Consider the following 14,168-nt stretch of genomic DNA (forward strand, 5'->3'; position numbering starts at 1 on the left):
TCCAACTCTGCTCGCGCTGCATTCCGGCACCTTTAAAGACAAAAGAGACATTAAGGTGCATTCTACAGTCCTAGAGCAGCCTTTCTACTTACGTGCCTTCGTATGCACCATCTTCTTGTTACGCTCTCTGCCACGAACCTGGGGGGAGCATCTTCTTCGGCACCGACAGCATCTGAAAGGGAAAAGACATAGACATTAAGGAGATAAGACATTTGAAGAGAGCAATCTAAAAGGGAACTTTAATACTTACAAGTCACGCTTGTGCAGCACACGGCGGCATCGCTCTCAACTTACCCTCTGCAATTAAGAGGCTGAACTCATATCCAGTAAAGTTACTGGACCAAGCGCCCCTGCATGAGACGCAGGATGGAGAGCCCAGCATTCACCTATTTAAGGTGAGCACAACAATCGACCGAGTACCACGGGGAGAGAGGGAGAGAGGGGCTTGGAACTTCTCCCAACCTTCCAGCCACTAATACCTTGATTTTCCACTTGCAGACACCTCACCCTTCAGGTCAAACTTTCGGTGAGAAAGGGGCCAAATCCGGGAGCCAAACGAATCCTACGCCTGACATTGAAGACGGTTTCACCGCCCAGTCAAGACCCGCGCCTCCGAGGGAACCAGGTGAGCGTTACAGATAAACTTTGGACTGAGGCATGCTTAAGCCTTGATAAGAAGAAAAATATGCCAAATTCTGAGTTCATTTTCGACAATTGGAAGAGGGTGCAGTACCCTGATTCATTTCACACTGAGTTCCTGTATGGATTTGCCCATGGTGTTACCCAATGACATTTCAAGGATCGTATTTGAAATTCTTCTCTTTGTTCTGCTCTCTTATCCAGCTATCATTGGGAGAACTACTTGCATTCATGTGTTTATGCAAGATCCTAAAAATGGTACCATCATAAGGAGATTACTCAAACCAATTGTCGAGCAAGTTTTGCAGCTTCCAGAGTACAGTGGGGACAGCGCAAATGCCCCTATCAGCGGAAAATGCCTATAGCATGGTCAGCCTTGTATTCTACTATCTAGTTGAAGAATGGCCACATCTCGTTAATAGACATATAGGTGTCAGGACATTTCTAAAGGACCCGAGAAATAATGCAGCACTGAACAAAACCTTGAGGGATATTATAACTCAAGTAAACGCATATTCCGAGAGAGCTCTGAGGTCAGAGTAAAACTTTTCTTTGAGGGACAGATCAAGTGGTTGCTGGTCAAGAAAGACTTTTGTTTCATGCTGAAAGAAATTCATCATGTCATCTGGTCTGAAGCAGATTCGAGGCATAGACTGGGAACTGGGATATGTCATTGAGCTTATCTAGACAGTCAGAGCAAATAAAAACATTTTAAAAGAAGACTTTCTGGAGAAAAACATCTAAAGTACATTTGGAGAAACTGTTTTATATCTTGCTAAGGATACATTTGTATTTTCATCTGATGTAAGCTGATGCACGGAGATCGTTGAGAGTCTTGTCCTAGATCAGCAAGGAAAAAAAGGGCTGAGCCAAGTCGACAGTTTTCAGACGCAATACACAATGTTGCAATATTAAAGATTGAGTTTTTCCTTCCGTAGGCAAAAAAGATGGGCACTATTAGTAGTTATGTTATCATGCCTCCCCTCCCTTTCTGCACCCCTCTCCCTCACCTTTTTTTTTCTCCGGCTCTACCAGAAATCTCTTCAGGCCTAGTACGGTAGTCACCTGTCTGTTTCCATTTCCTTCCCACTCTCCCCCTCCCTTCCTTATTTATGTCTTAGCTCTTGCACTATCTGAAATGTTGTCAGGCCGAGTACGATAGTTAATTTCACATCTTTACTGTTCATGGCCTGTAAGAATGTTGGTGTATTTTCCCTTGTCCCCTCCCTTGCAACGCTTTGGAAAACATTGTATGTAGTTGCTATATAAATAAACTATACATTTCTTCTGCTCCGGAAGATTCACTTGTAAATGGAGCTAAGACTCCATTTACAAGTGAATCTTCCGGAGCAGAAGAAATGTATAAGTGTGGCAACTACTAGGCAGTCAAGGCCCTATGTAGTTATTCTAGCTCCAAAGCAAGATGATGCATTGCCTGAGCCGGAGATAAATGTCACTAACAGGCATTCACACGCAAGAAAGGTTGTAGAAATTCTTTTTCGGCATCAGAAACAGACTTCACAGGAAAGACAGAAAAATGTGTTGCTAAAAAGTGAACATACACACTCAATGCATGCAAACACACCTGATCCTGTGACAAATAGCCCCAGGTTAGTCCCTAAAATGAGGTCACACGTGGAGATTTTGCACGACATTTTCATGCATAAACGATATGCTGAGAGAATGAAGCCTGTTGAACTTTCTCCTACTGAGGTAGCACAGATGAACGTGCCCAGACAACTGATAAATGTTCCTATGATTGGTCCAGGGAGGAAGCGTTATGCTGAAGTTCTTCATGAAATACTTATGGAAGGTTATGAAAGAAGAAAGACACCTAAGAGAAGTACCAAGGAGGATGATTTCGAGCTGAATGATTACCTGGACAGTACAGCACACTTGAGAAACAACATTTGGTACCAACATATGAAGGAAGTAGGAAGAAGAACTCCTGCCTTACAGTATGGGAAAGTTCAAGATTTTCATAGCTATCGAAATAGATGTTCAGACAGCACATTGCCTGTCACACATGGCACTTTACCGAACCATTATATGGGATGAGATGCCTATCTCAAATGTGCAACTGACTGGACAGATTCAGATGAAGATGACTATGTGCAAGATACAAAGATAAGAGACAAAGAACACACCAAGAGTCATGTTATCAGATATGAGAAGCCTGGAGAAAAAGGAGCTGGAAAATCTGCAGAAGAAATTCGGAGATGGAAGAACAGAGGTGAAATGCAGATCTGGGGATCAGTATTATCGCCTGACGGATGGGAAGAAGGAGTGGTAATTTGCACAGCCTGGGTGGCTATTGGTTGTTACCAACCTGCCATTGATTTCGCTCAGAGCCATTAAGGCTGAAACTTGCCAAGCTACTGACTTGGGTCGAAGATGGAGGAGGACCCCTGCAGATTGTCTCATTGGAGACTGCAAAATTGTGCTTCAGAAATAATGGCATAATAAAAATGGGAGAAAATAAGAATTGTAAACAAATCTTTAATGTACCAGGAATGAAGATTGGGACAGCAGTAATAATGGATCACTACTGGGCCTGCGGATCCAAAGCTTATATGAAGCTGCCAGAGAATTGGGGAGGACTTTGCTCAATAGTAAATGTCCATGTTCCAGCTTTGGTGATTCCAGAGAGTGATCTGAATCTTGATAGTTTCCCGAAAGCAGATGCTCACCTGAGGAAGAGATTTGTGGAGCTGATGAAGAGAAAGAAGATAGAATTATTTCTCAGCAAAGTCAATAGAAGCCTTTGATGCCATTCCATATGAACACAGATTGTTCAGCCAGACAGCTTCAGTATTCACACTGATCTTCATGCCATGTATCCAGGTTGGAGCAAATACCAGGTGGCTGCAGATCACCAGATGGAATTGCTACAAACGATTAACACGACTATCAAAGGATTCAATGCTATCAGAGAGGAGATGAGAGCCATAAGACTGGGCCTAGAGACCCAAGCTACTCCTCAATGATGAGGCCCAACAAGGCCGAAACATGTTTGGGGATGCTTGTGGTATCATGCAGAAGGGATGTGACCAAGCAGTTCGGGCTGGACCGCCCCTTTTGGGGCGGGACCAAGCCTGATTTGCATATGGTCTTTCCCCTTCTGTAATGGCTTGGCAGCCAAAGAACGATGGTTTGGAGGGTTGCCCAGAGCAATGCCAGAGGTTAAGATTAATTCTAAACCTTCCAGCTATCACCTCTTTGTTTTTGCTGTGTCACCCTGAGTGGGACTGGTATGCCCAGACATGGGTCCCATGCCTGCTGGGCCTAGAGGCCCAAGCTACTCCTCACTGAAGAGGCCCAACAAGGCCGAAACATGTTTGGGGATGCTTGTGGTATCATGCAGAAGGGATGTGACCTAGCAGTTCAGGCTGGACCGCCCCTTTTGGGGTGGGATCAAGCCTGATTTGCATATGGTCTTTCCCCTTCTGTGATGGGTTGGCAGGCAAAGAACGATGGTTTGAATGGTTGCCCAGAGCAATGCCAGAGGTTAAGATTCGTTCTAAACCTTCCAGCTCTCACCTCTTTGTTTTTGCTTGGACATGATCACAGCAATAGATGGAGGTGTTTGTGCAAAAATTGGAGAATCATGTTGCACATTCATACCTTCTCTTGATGACGAGAATGGAACCTTGACAGAGGCCATAGACATGCTGACTACGCTCCATGGTCGGATGATAGACGAAGTTGGAGACATTACTGATGACAGCTGGTTTGGATCCCTCTTCTCTTGGGTTTCACAATAGATGGCAGACATGTTCAAGTTCCTTGAAGCCCTGATAGTAATGATATTGCTTGGATTCTGTGTGATCAAGTTGATAATCTCGCAATACAAGAAGACATCAAAGAAAGCAATAGCGATGAAGATCATGATTGATGTTGAATCAGGGTGGAAGGCCAAAGGCCTGAGAGATGAAGAGATCAGAGACTTTGTGAAGGCCAGTATCCATGCACCTGGGGGAACGAAGTTCCTGTATAGAAAGAACCATGAGAAATATGTGGGAAGATGGATTTATTGCAGTCCAAATGGTCAATGCCAACTTATGACATGGAACAAAGACGGGGTTGTCAAATCAGCAGGTTGCCTGAAGGGAGTCATAAAGATATGGATGCCTAAGAAGCGCTTTTTCAGAAGAGGATGCATGGATGTGAAGGATGATGTAAAAGTGGTCGAAGAATCACCCAGAGGGGGGAGTGTAAAGGAGGAGCGAAGTACCTCCTTCACCAATATTGCCTATATGTTTTCAACCAGAGTATGAGACTCACACGGAGCAGTTAAAATGACAAAAGCCAGGGTATGTAAACCATGCAGTACCAGTAATAATCCCAATACCTACCAGAATTCTAGAGGCAAGATTCCCATTAAGGAAACCATATCTACATTCAAGGAAGTATGACAGTCGTTCAAATGAGATTCCTGAAGAAGCAGAGCAAATGAACGGGAAAAGTGAATGGTGACGTCATACTGAGTCGAGCTGACGTTCATAGAGGATGCAGAGATACAAGAGAATGAAGATATTCTATAAGGCATCAAAAAAGTATCAAGGATAAATGACATCTTGGGATCAAGGTGAAGAAGCTTGGGCCACAGAAACAATGAAGACAGTAAGTCATTTTACACTTGTACAGTTGCCCGAGAAACGCAAGCAGACAAAGTAATAATGAGGCTAGCTTTATAGTGAATAGATTGTGGCAAGCGCCAATGTTTACTTATGTAGATGATCAAGTTAAGGATGGAGGTTTCCGCTATGCATTATAAGCAGTGCTGCACTTTAACGAGAAGACCTCATTTTCAGTGTGTCGCAGTTAGAAAGCAGCTTGAAGTACAACATGAACTACGAAAGATAAAGCTGGATGAGCCAAAGAAGCCAAGGTCTTATCAAACCAGAGCAAACTGACATTGGATACAAATCATGTGAAAGAACAGTACTCCTGTTCCAAAGGCATGAACAAAATAGCAAAGACGTCAGAGGTCTACCAGAAAATGGTATTTCAAATGCACCAGAAGCTCGATTCCATGGTCTCTAGTCATGTGGGAGGATGAAATTAGACGAATGAGACAGTCACACCTACGTACGAGGGCAGACCGTGCCTTCACTCCCTGAATTTCTCAGAGCTAAGAACAAACTCAAGGCTGTTCTTCAAAGCCCTAATTGACAGTGGACCATTGAGGTGATGATGGATTGATATGATAATTGGTGGGAAGCTAGTGCTAAGGTGAGCTCACCAGCACCTGGATGTTCAGACTGCATGCTGCTAGACGTAGGTGGAAAAGTACTGACGGAGGTTAGAAGGCAATCAATTATAGAGGACTGCGTAATTAAGGGTCCTATAGTTTGTGTAACCAATGGGATGTCGTACATTCAGTGAAACTCATAGTGGCCATTTTGAAGGGAGGGTTTAGTTGCCCCACCTGATGTTAAGTAGCCAATTATATTCATTCATTGATCCATAATAATATAGAACGTATAATTAGACACTCACTAAGAGCCTATCTCCACTGCCCATAAGCGTTTGTAGTTTTCCACATAAGATGGTGTTGGTAGTAAGCAGGTTAACGTCATCAGTGAAACATTTACTGTATTAAAGTTCTGTTTTTTTCTAAATGCTTTGGGTAAGAGGATCGAGCAAGTTTGTTGATGTTTGCTATACTCCCTGTTTTGGATAATTGATATTAAAACAGTTTTCCTTTTGCCAAACTACCTGAGTCGTTTCGATTATTGATGTATGATTAAAATCTGCATCACCATCCATCTCCAGGGCACTGCTACTCGGCTTAAAGGGCTGGGATTATTCAGTTCAGGAGCACGAGGGTTCGCTGGTGTTGCTCATGTCCGAGTAGGAAAGGACCAGGGCCTAAAACGGGCATTTGACACAGCACTTGACATACAAGGCCAGGCTTTGAACATCTGAGTTATACCTTACATATGATGACTAAAGAAGGCCTATGATGGTATTGTTAATGCATTTAAATCAGCAATTGACACATAATGGAAGTGAGGGACATGTGCAGATATACCTTGCATATTTGGACAATATTTACAGTTATAGAATGGTAGTAATAGTACATGGGAAGCTGCCATCGGTATATCATCGCAGCAACTTGACATGTGAGGTTGCACCTGAAACATGTTAACTAGATAAGAAAACTGATTTCACTACTGGGCTGCACTTGATATATGATGGCAGTGCTTGCACTTGTGGCTCTATACCCTATATATATTGATCCTATTCCTGGGTCCCCAAACAGCTGATACCTCTTGCCTTCATTTGTCCAGTTACTCAAACCATTTAGAGTACATGGATGCTACTTCCTGTCCACTCATTCAAGGTGTCGTGGCATAGGAATTATTGATAAATAATGCTGCTACCTATCACTAAGATGGTCACAGCTGGCAAAGGCTGTTGGCAGCTTAGAGAAACAGATTCCTTTTACTTGCATAACGGCTGCTTTTGAGCATAGCACAAGGGCAATGTGGTAGTCTTGGAAGCAAGAACATGCAGAGCAACAGAGGTTGAATCCCGGATCTGCACTTAGGAACTGAACTCAGGTACGGTATTAGGCGCATTATGAAAAAACTATTAAAACAAAACAAATGTAAGCACTACCCTGGTTAATGTATGGCCAATGCAGTAACACTCAGCCCACATGGGCTAAGCCCTACCCTTACTGATAATAGAGGTAAGAGGCCACAGACCAAACACTTTGTGTTCATGCCCAACACCTGACCATGCCCCTTGAGGGAGACAAACCCTGCTCTGTGTAGTTCCCTCGTAGGCTTCAATTTCCACCTAAGCATACCCTTTTGGATGAGTCCGGCCTGACCCCCAGACAACATCTCGAGAAGTCAAAGCCAAACCAAAATCGCCATCTTGAACCTCACAAAACAACCCAAAAAAGGTATTACCCAAATTGACCTTTTACAATTGACCTTTTGCACAATTGACCTAATTATAGTGGTCCTAATTGACCTTCTGCACAATTGACCTTTATATTATTTTAGTTATTTTATATATATATATTGGGTTGGTTTTGGATTATAAATAATGTAAGGGGATTGGTGGGGGGTTTGCAGGTGGTTTTGAATAGGGTGGGGGGTTGTGGTGGGTTTCCACCCGCATATATGTCCTAATTGACCTTCTAAATTAGGTCAATTCTCCCGAGGTCAATTCTCCCAAGATCAATCGTGAAAAGGTCAATTAGTATACAACCCGTAAAAATTACTGCAAAGAAATCCTCAGAAAACCCTCCTGCCTTAAAGCTGTTGTTCGGACATGCTAGTGCCTCATGCCTTTAACATCAAGCGATAGTTTAGGGTAATTTTTAAACCTCTTCCACACCTCCCCCAGCCTTGTGACACAGGTCTAAGGAAGCCCATGTCAGAATACGAAATAAGCCCATTTCAAGGGTTTGCGAGGATACCAAATAAGCCCATTTCTGAGGTTGTGAGGATACCAAATTAGCCCATTTCTAGGGTTGTGAGGATACCAAATAAGCCCATTTCTAGGGTTGTGAAGACACTAAATATCCCCATTTCTAGGGTTGTGAGGATACCAAATAAACCAATTTCTAGGATTGTGAGGATACCAAATAAGCCCATTTATCAGGTTGTGAGGATACCAAATAAGCGCATTTCTAGGGTTGTGAGGATTCCAAATAGCCCATTTCTAGGATTGGGAAGATACTAAATAAGCCCATTTTCTAGGGTTGTGATGATACCAAATAAGCCAATTTCTAGGGTTGTAAGGATACCAAATAAGCCATTTCCCCATGTTTTGAGAATACCAAATAAGCCAATGTGTATGGTTGTGGGGATACCAAATAAACCCATTTCCAGGGTTGTGAAGATACCAAATATGTCAATTTCTAGGGTTGTGAGGATACCAAATAAGCCAATTTCTAGGACTGTGAGGATACCAAATAAGCCCATTTCTAAGGTTGTTAGGATACCAAATAAGCCCATTTCTAGGGTTGTGACGATACCAAATAAGCCAATTTATAGGGTTGTGAAAATAACAAATATCCCCATTTCTAGTGTTGTGATGATACCAAATAAGCCCATTTCTAGGGTTGGGAAGATACCAAATAAGCCAATTTGTAGGGATGTGAGGATATGAAATAAGTCAATTCTAAGGTTGTAAGGATACCAAATTAGCCAATTTCTAGGATTGTGAGGATACCAGGATGCCTCTGGGTGCACATGGGTTTACATACATTTCCTTAACTTAAGATACCAAATAGGCCCATTTATAGGGTTGTGAGCATACCAAATAAGTCAATTTCTAGAGTTGTGAAGATACTAAATAAGCCAATTTCCAGGGTTGTGAGGAAACCAAATAAGCCCTTTTCTAGGGTTGTGAAGATACTAAATAAGCCAATTTCCAGGGTTGTGAAGATACCAAATAAGCCCATTTCTAGGGTTGCGAGGATACCAAATAAGCCAATTTCTAAGGTTGTGAGGATACCAAATAAGCCAATTCAATTTCTAGGGTTGTGATGATACCAAATAAGCCAATTTCTAGGGTTTTGAAGATACCAAATATGCCCATTTCTAGAGTTCTGGGGATACCAAATAAGACAATTTCTAGGGTTGGAAAGATACCAAATAAGCCCATTTTCTAGTGTTCTGAAGATACCAAATAAGCCCATTTCTAGGGTTGCGAGGATACCAAATAAGCCAATTTCTAAGGTTGTGAGGATACCAAATAAGCCAATTTCTAAGGTTGTGAGGATACCAAATAAGCCAATTCCATTTCTAGGGTTGTGATGATACCAAATAAGCCCATTTCTAGGGTTTTGAAGATACCAAATATGCCAATTTATAGAGTTGTGAGGATACCAAATAAGACAATTTCTAGGGTTGGGAAGATACCAAATAAGCCCATTTTCTAGGGTTGTGAAGATATCAAATAAACCAATTTCTAGGGTTGTAAGGATACCAAATAAGCCAATTCCTAAGGTTGTGAGGATACCAAATAAGCCCATTTATAGGGTTGTGAGGATACCAAATAAGCCAATTCCTAAGGTTGTGAGGATACCAAATAAGCCCATTTATAGAGTTCTGGGGATACCAAAGAAGCCCATTTATAGGGTTGTGAAGATACCAAATGAGCCCATTTCTAGGGTTGTGAGGATACCAAATATGACCCTAAATAGATTTGGAACAAGTGAAAATATTCCCATTATGGGGTTGAAGACAGTTCATCCATGCCATGTCAGGAACATCCACGTTCTGCTATAGGATATAGACACAGTTTGTCAAATAACTCAATTATAGACTCCCCATCACTCCAAACCTATTACATAAGGTACATTATGTCAATGCCAAGAGTCTTTTAGCTCTGCAGGGCTCGGACAATTAATAATACATTGAGGTCATATTGTCAGTACATTTATACAGGCCACAACGACTTGTATGCAGGCTATAGATACATTCATTTATTTTTGCTTTTTTGTTTGTTAGACCAGGCTCAATAAAGTAAAGGTGGCAGCGCCATGTATTGATTATAACTTCAAATATTAAAAAAAAGATGAATGTCTTGGTAGGTTGTTTGCATTTAGCATTATTATGATTGGTCTAGAGTATATGCTCATTTTGAATGTCAGTGACATATCAGGGAGACTTGCAATAAGCTAACTACGTTTGTTGATAAGGGACAGTCCTGCTACAAGTTATAGATCCATTCTTGGCATGTTAATATTACTCAAAAGAGCGGATAGAGAGTGATAACATGTCCTCCTTATGACAAAATGTAAAATACAATTACGTGATGTAGAAGCATTTTATGGTGCGGTAAAAACTTCCCGTTTCAGAACCATATCAGTCTCATTTTCAAATCATTTGCATGCAGGGTACCACCAACCTTAGCAATTTGGTGCTGTGGTATTCCCTGCATGTAACTTTAAAGGTCCACACGGAGGAGCGGACGAAGAAAGAGGAAGGCAAACTCACTTGTAGTCTTAATTTTTCCACAATGTCTCATGGGAATGTAAACTCTGCCTGCAAATACGCTTTGCAGGAAGTGTTTGTGATGGTACCAGTGTTCCAGAGATGAATATCGGTTTTTAAAGCATCAATCAGCCCCACACTTCTAGTACACCAGAAGAGATCTGAACAGATTGGAAACAAAAGCAAATTATAAACATCCTTATCCAAATTTGGTAACATGAATGGAACGGCAAGATTATCTCTGCAAGGTCATGGAATCGTTGGCTAGTTGCAACACAGCGAAAACACAATCATTCCCCAATGATAAGAGGGACTGTCCAGTCAAGGTTGTATACAAATATCTACTTTATTATTATCACAACAGACAGTTCTAGCACACTACAAAATACAACTCACCCTGTAAAAGAATGCAGAGGACAGACAGTTTCAAAGAAGGAAAAGGGATGCAATAGTTCAAGGAAACTTCGTTTCAACAAAAAGGGAGCAATGGGTCATAAAATGTCACTAGCGGCCTTCGGAGAAGGACCAGGGGACAGACTGCAGTGTACCTTGGTGCTGTAGATGTTCTTGGTGCTCGACAGGGTCAAGTCAGTTTCAGGGTGCCTTGCAGCTTCTGTGACAGAGTTCAATATGGGAGACAGCTGTGGGTATCAGGCGGCAGGCAGTTCGGTGAGTGAGGCTGGACGGACGGCTGCAGGCTGGCCTACACAGCAGCCCAGGGTCTAGAATCGCTGTCTCAGTGCTGGGTAGTGGGTCTGAAGCATTGGTCGAGGCGTCTCACATGACGTTGGCGACTACGGCTTGACAAAACTTAGCAGTATAGTCGGTTGCAGCTCGAGGGGATCGACCTGCTTGAAAATGTCCTTTAAGGCGGATGCTGGTTGATGCTTTTTGATGCACTCCTGCTAGCTTCTTAACTGGGCTTGTCCTTTAAGGCGGACGGCCCAAAGCTGAGGAGAGCCTTGCAGGCACTGGCCTTGTCCTGGGTTTGGTTCAGAGGCTCTCTGGCACTTCCCACCTAAGAAGCTTGCTTGCAGAGCCAAGCAGGGCACGCTGTGTGCTGACTGGGTACCGGTCTGGGAGCTGCTGGAGGGCCCTCTGGATTCAGTATCTCCCTATGTTCCCTGGGAGATGTTTAGGGTTGGGATCTTGCTTCCCTCTTTGGAAATCCTGGCCTTCCTTCACTGGCAGAAGCTGTAAGACAGACTGTACCTTCAGCCAGGGTCCAAATGTGTTATTATTGTTATTCCTTGTGAAGTCTTCAGATGATCTGCCCAAAAGAGAGGCTCAACCCTCTTTCAAAGCCAACCCTAATGAACCAATCCTGGATCCAGACCAACAATCTCCTGTATCCATGAGGTCATAACCAGAGTGCTTGGTAACAGAAAAGGTAAAAGGGTGAAGTCCCACCCATCTTCTTGTCTGTTGTTGATCAAACGCTCTCTCTGGTTAATTGAGCTCTCTGTGGTTCCTGATTAAAGTGGCAGGTCTCCCTTAAAGCTGTGGCCACACCAGACTTTTGGGCGCCACCAAACCACATAATCGTTACCTTCTGAATGGGGTCCCCCTGCAGTGATGACTTCGGTAAATACATAGTCCCAGACATGACAAGTCACTGTCCTTGATATTGAGAGGTGGGAGCTGACTTCAGGTTGACACAGTGCATATCAAAGGTGTTGGAGTTTTCTTGTCTTTTGCTAGTCCTGCGACCAGGCCTCCCATGGGCCTGCTTGAATTAACTCTGATTAGTATGCATAGCTGCCAACAGCAGAGCCAACAAATGACAGGGCGGGTCCATGGAGCCTTTTTTGGTTAATTAGGCTGGCCATGGCAGGAGGAAGGTTTTGCCCTCCCTCCTCTGAGATGCCTTGATGTACTCATGGGCAGTCATATTCCAACTAAACATGACAGGAGGGATGGAGCCAGTAGGCTGTGTCTATCCAGAGTACATGGGTCTATGTGTATGTCGTGCGGTGAGCATAGGAAAATGTGTGCGGATTATCCCCACATATTTTCCGTAGGTTGATCTACCATCATTCAATTTCATTTCAAACATTTTTTTAAAAAGCCCATGCAGTCGCACACCGACCGTGCGGATGGTCGAATTACTCACAATGTTAACTAAAGGAATCCTATAGAATTGGACAGCTCTTAAAAAACAAGGTGGTTTTTCTAGGAATCCATCAGTTTTATGCCTGCATGAAAATCTTGCGCAGGTTTAAAATGAAGGGTTCACATGAGATTAAGGAAGTGAGCAGGGCAGAGATCTCATCTCCGGCCCACGCCTCTCGCGCCTCTCTCCCTCCTTGTGTCGCAGGAAGAGGTGGCAGAGTGGGAAGCACAGGAATACATGCACTAATCCTCCTCCACATCTTGGTTTCCCTCTCCGACCCGTTAAAATGATGGTGTGTATGTGTTGCTTTTTAGTCTGTGGACAGGCCCGGTGCAACCACAGGGCAAGCAAGGTGCTTGCTATGGCAAGCTTAAGAGGGGGAGCGCAGTAGGCTGCCTCTCTTTCTAAGCTGAGAGAAACTAGGATGTCTGGTGCACACTCTGCCGAGGGTCAAATATATTCTTTTTAGACAAACCTTTTGAAATCTGGGTGTTAAAATGCACAATTTCCAACAAATCATTTAATACATTTCTTGAAGGTCCCCCTACAAGACCCCCGAGTTTAATAATTCACCAGCCGCCACCGGCTATACCTATACTATGCGGGTGGTTCACGTGCAGCATCGCTGCCTATTCTGTGCCTCTTCAATTTGTGTATGAGTTGGAATATTGGGGAGCCGCTCCCCATACGGAGTGTGTCCCCTCACATAAGTGAACCTTATCTTTTAGTTCTACCACCAATGTTGTCAGCTGTTCCCAGTGAGGGGAGCTTGCGCGTCTGCTGCAAATGTGATGCCATCTGTGGGAGAGGAGAACATGTTCTGCTGTGGAACCATGCTGTTCCTGTTGCCTCCACACCGGATGTGCGGATCACTGCATGCATGTGAAGGCAGGGTGCTCATTTGGGCAGGGATACAGAACTGGGCAGCAACATTGTCTTTTGTTCAGGGCCACACAATTCTTGCACCGGCCCTACCTCTGCATTATGTATCGTGGATGTGCAGTCCCTGCCAGCTCTCAAGGCACTGCAGCGTGCACCGTGTGTGTGCTCTCTGTCATCCACGGAACTTAGAGGGTAGAATCATAGATGATGGAGTTCATAAACTATTGTGTGTCTTTCAGGTGGAATTATGCACAGAGATCTAATATTTTAGCCAACAAACATAGACCAGAGAAGGAAAGCTGGGATAACAAGTTAAACAACTGCCCAGTCAATTAGCCGATATGTTCCGCAGCAATGATAAGGTGCAAGTCTAGAGTTTCATTAGATCTCAGCAAAAGAACATCTATTGTTAGAACGATACGCACCGTCTCAGATCTGGCAATGCTTGTGAGCTCTGTAAATGCCATGGACAAAGGGCGCCGTTTGATTGGTTGATGCTAATACCTTGCTGGCCTGCAATACCATGCGGTTTATTGCAGGGCACATTCGGTCTCACTGTTTGTGTA

This window comes from Ambystoma mexicanum, chromosome 6p (assembly GCF_040938575.1).
Source record: "Ambystoma mexicanum isolate Mex_15411 chromosome 6p, UKY_AmexF1_1, whole genome shotgun sequence".
NCBI classification, from domain to species: domain Eukaryota; kingdom Metazoa; phylum Chordata; class Amphibia; order Caudata; family Ambystomatidae; genus Ambystoma; species Ambystoma mexicanum.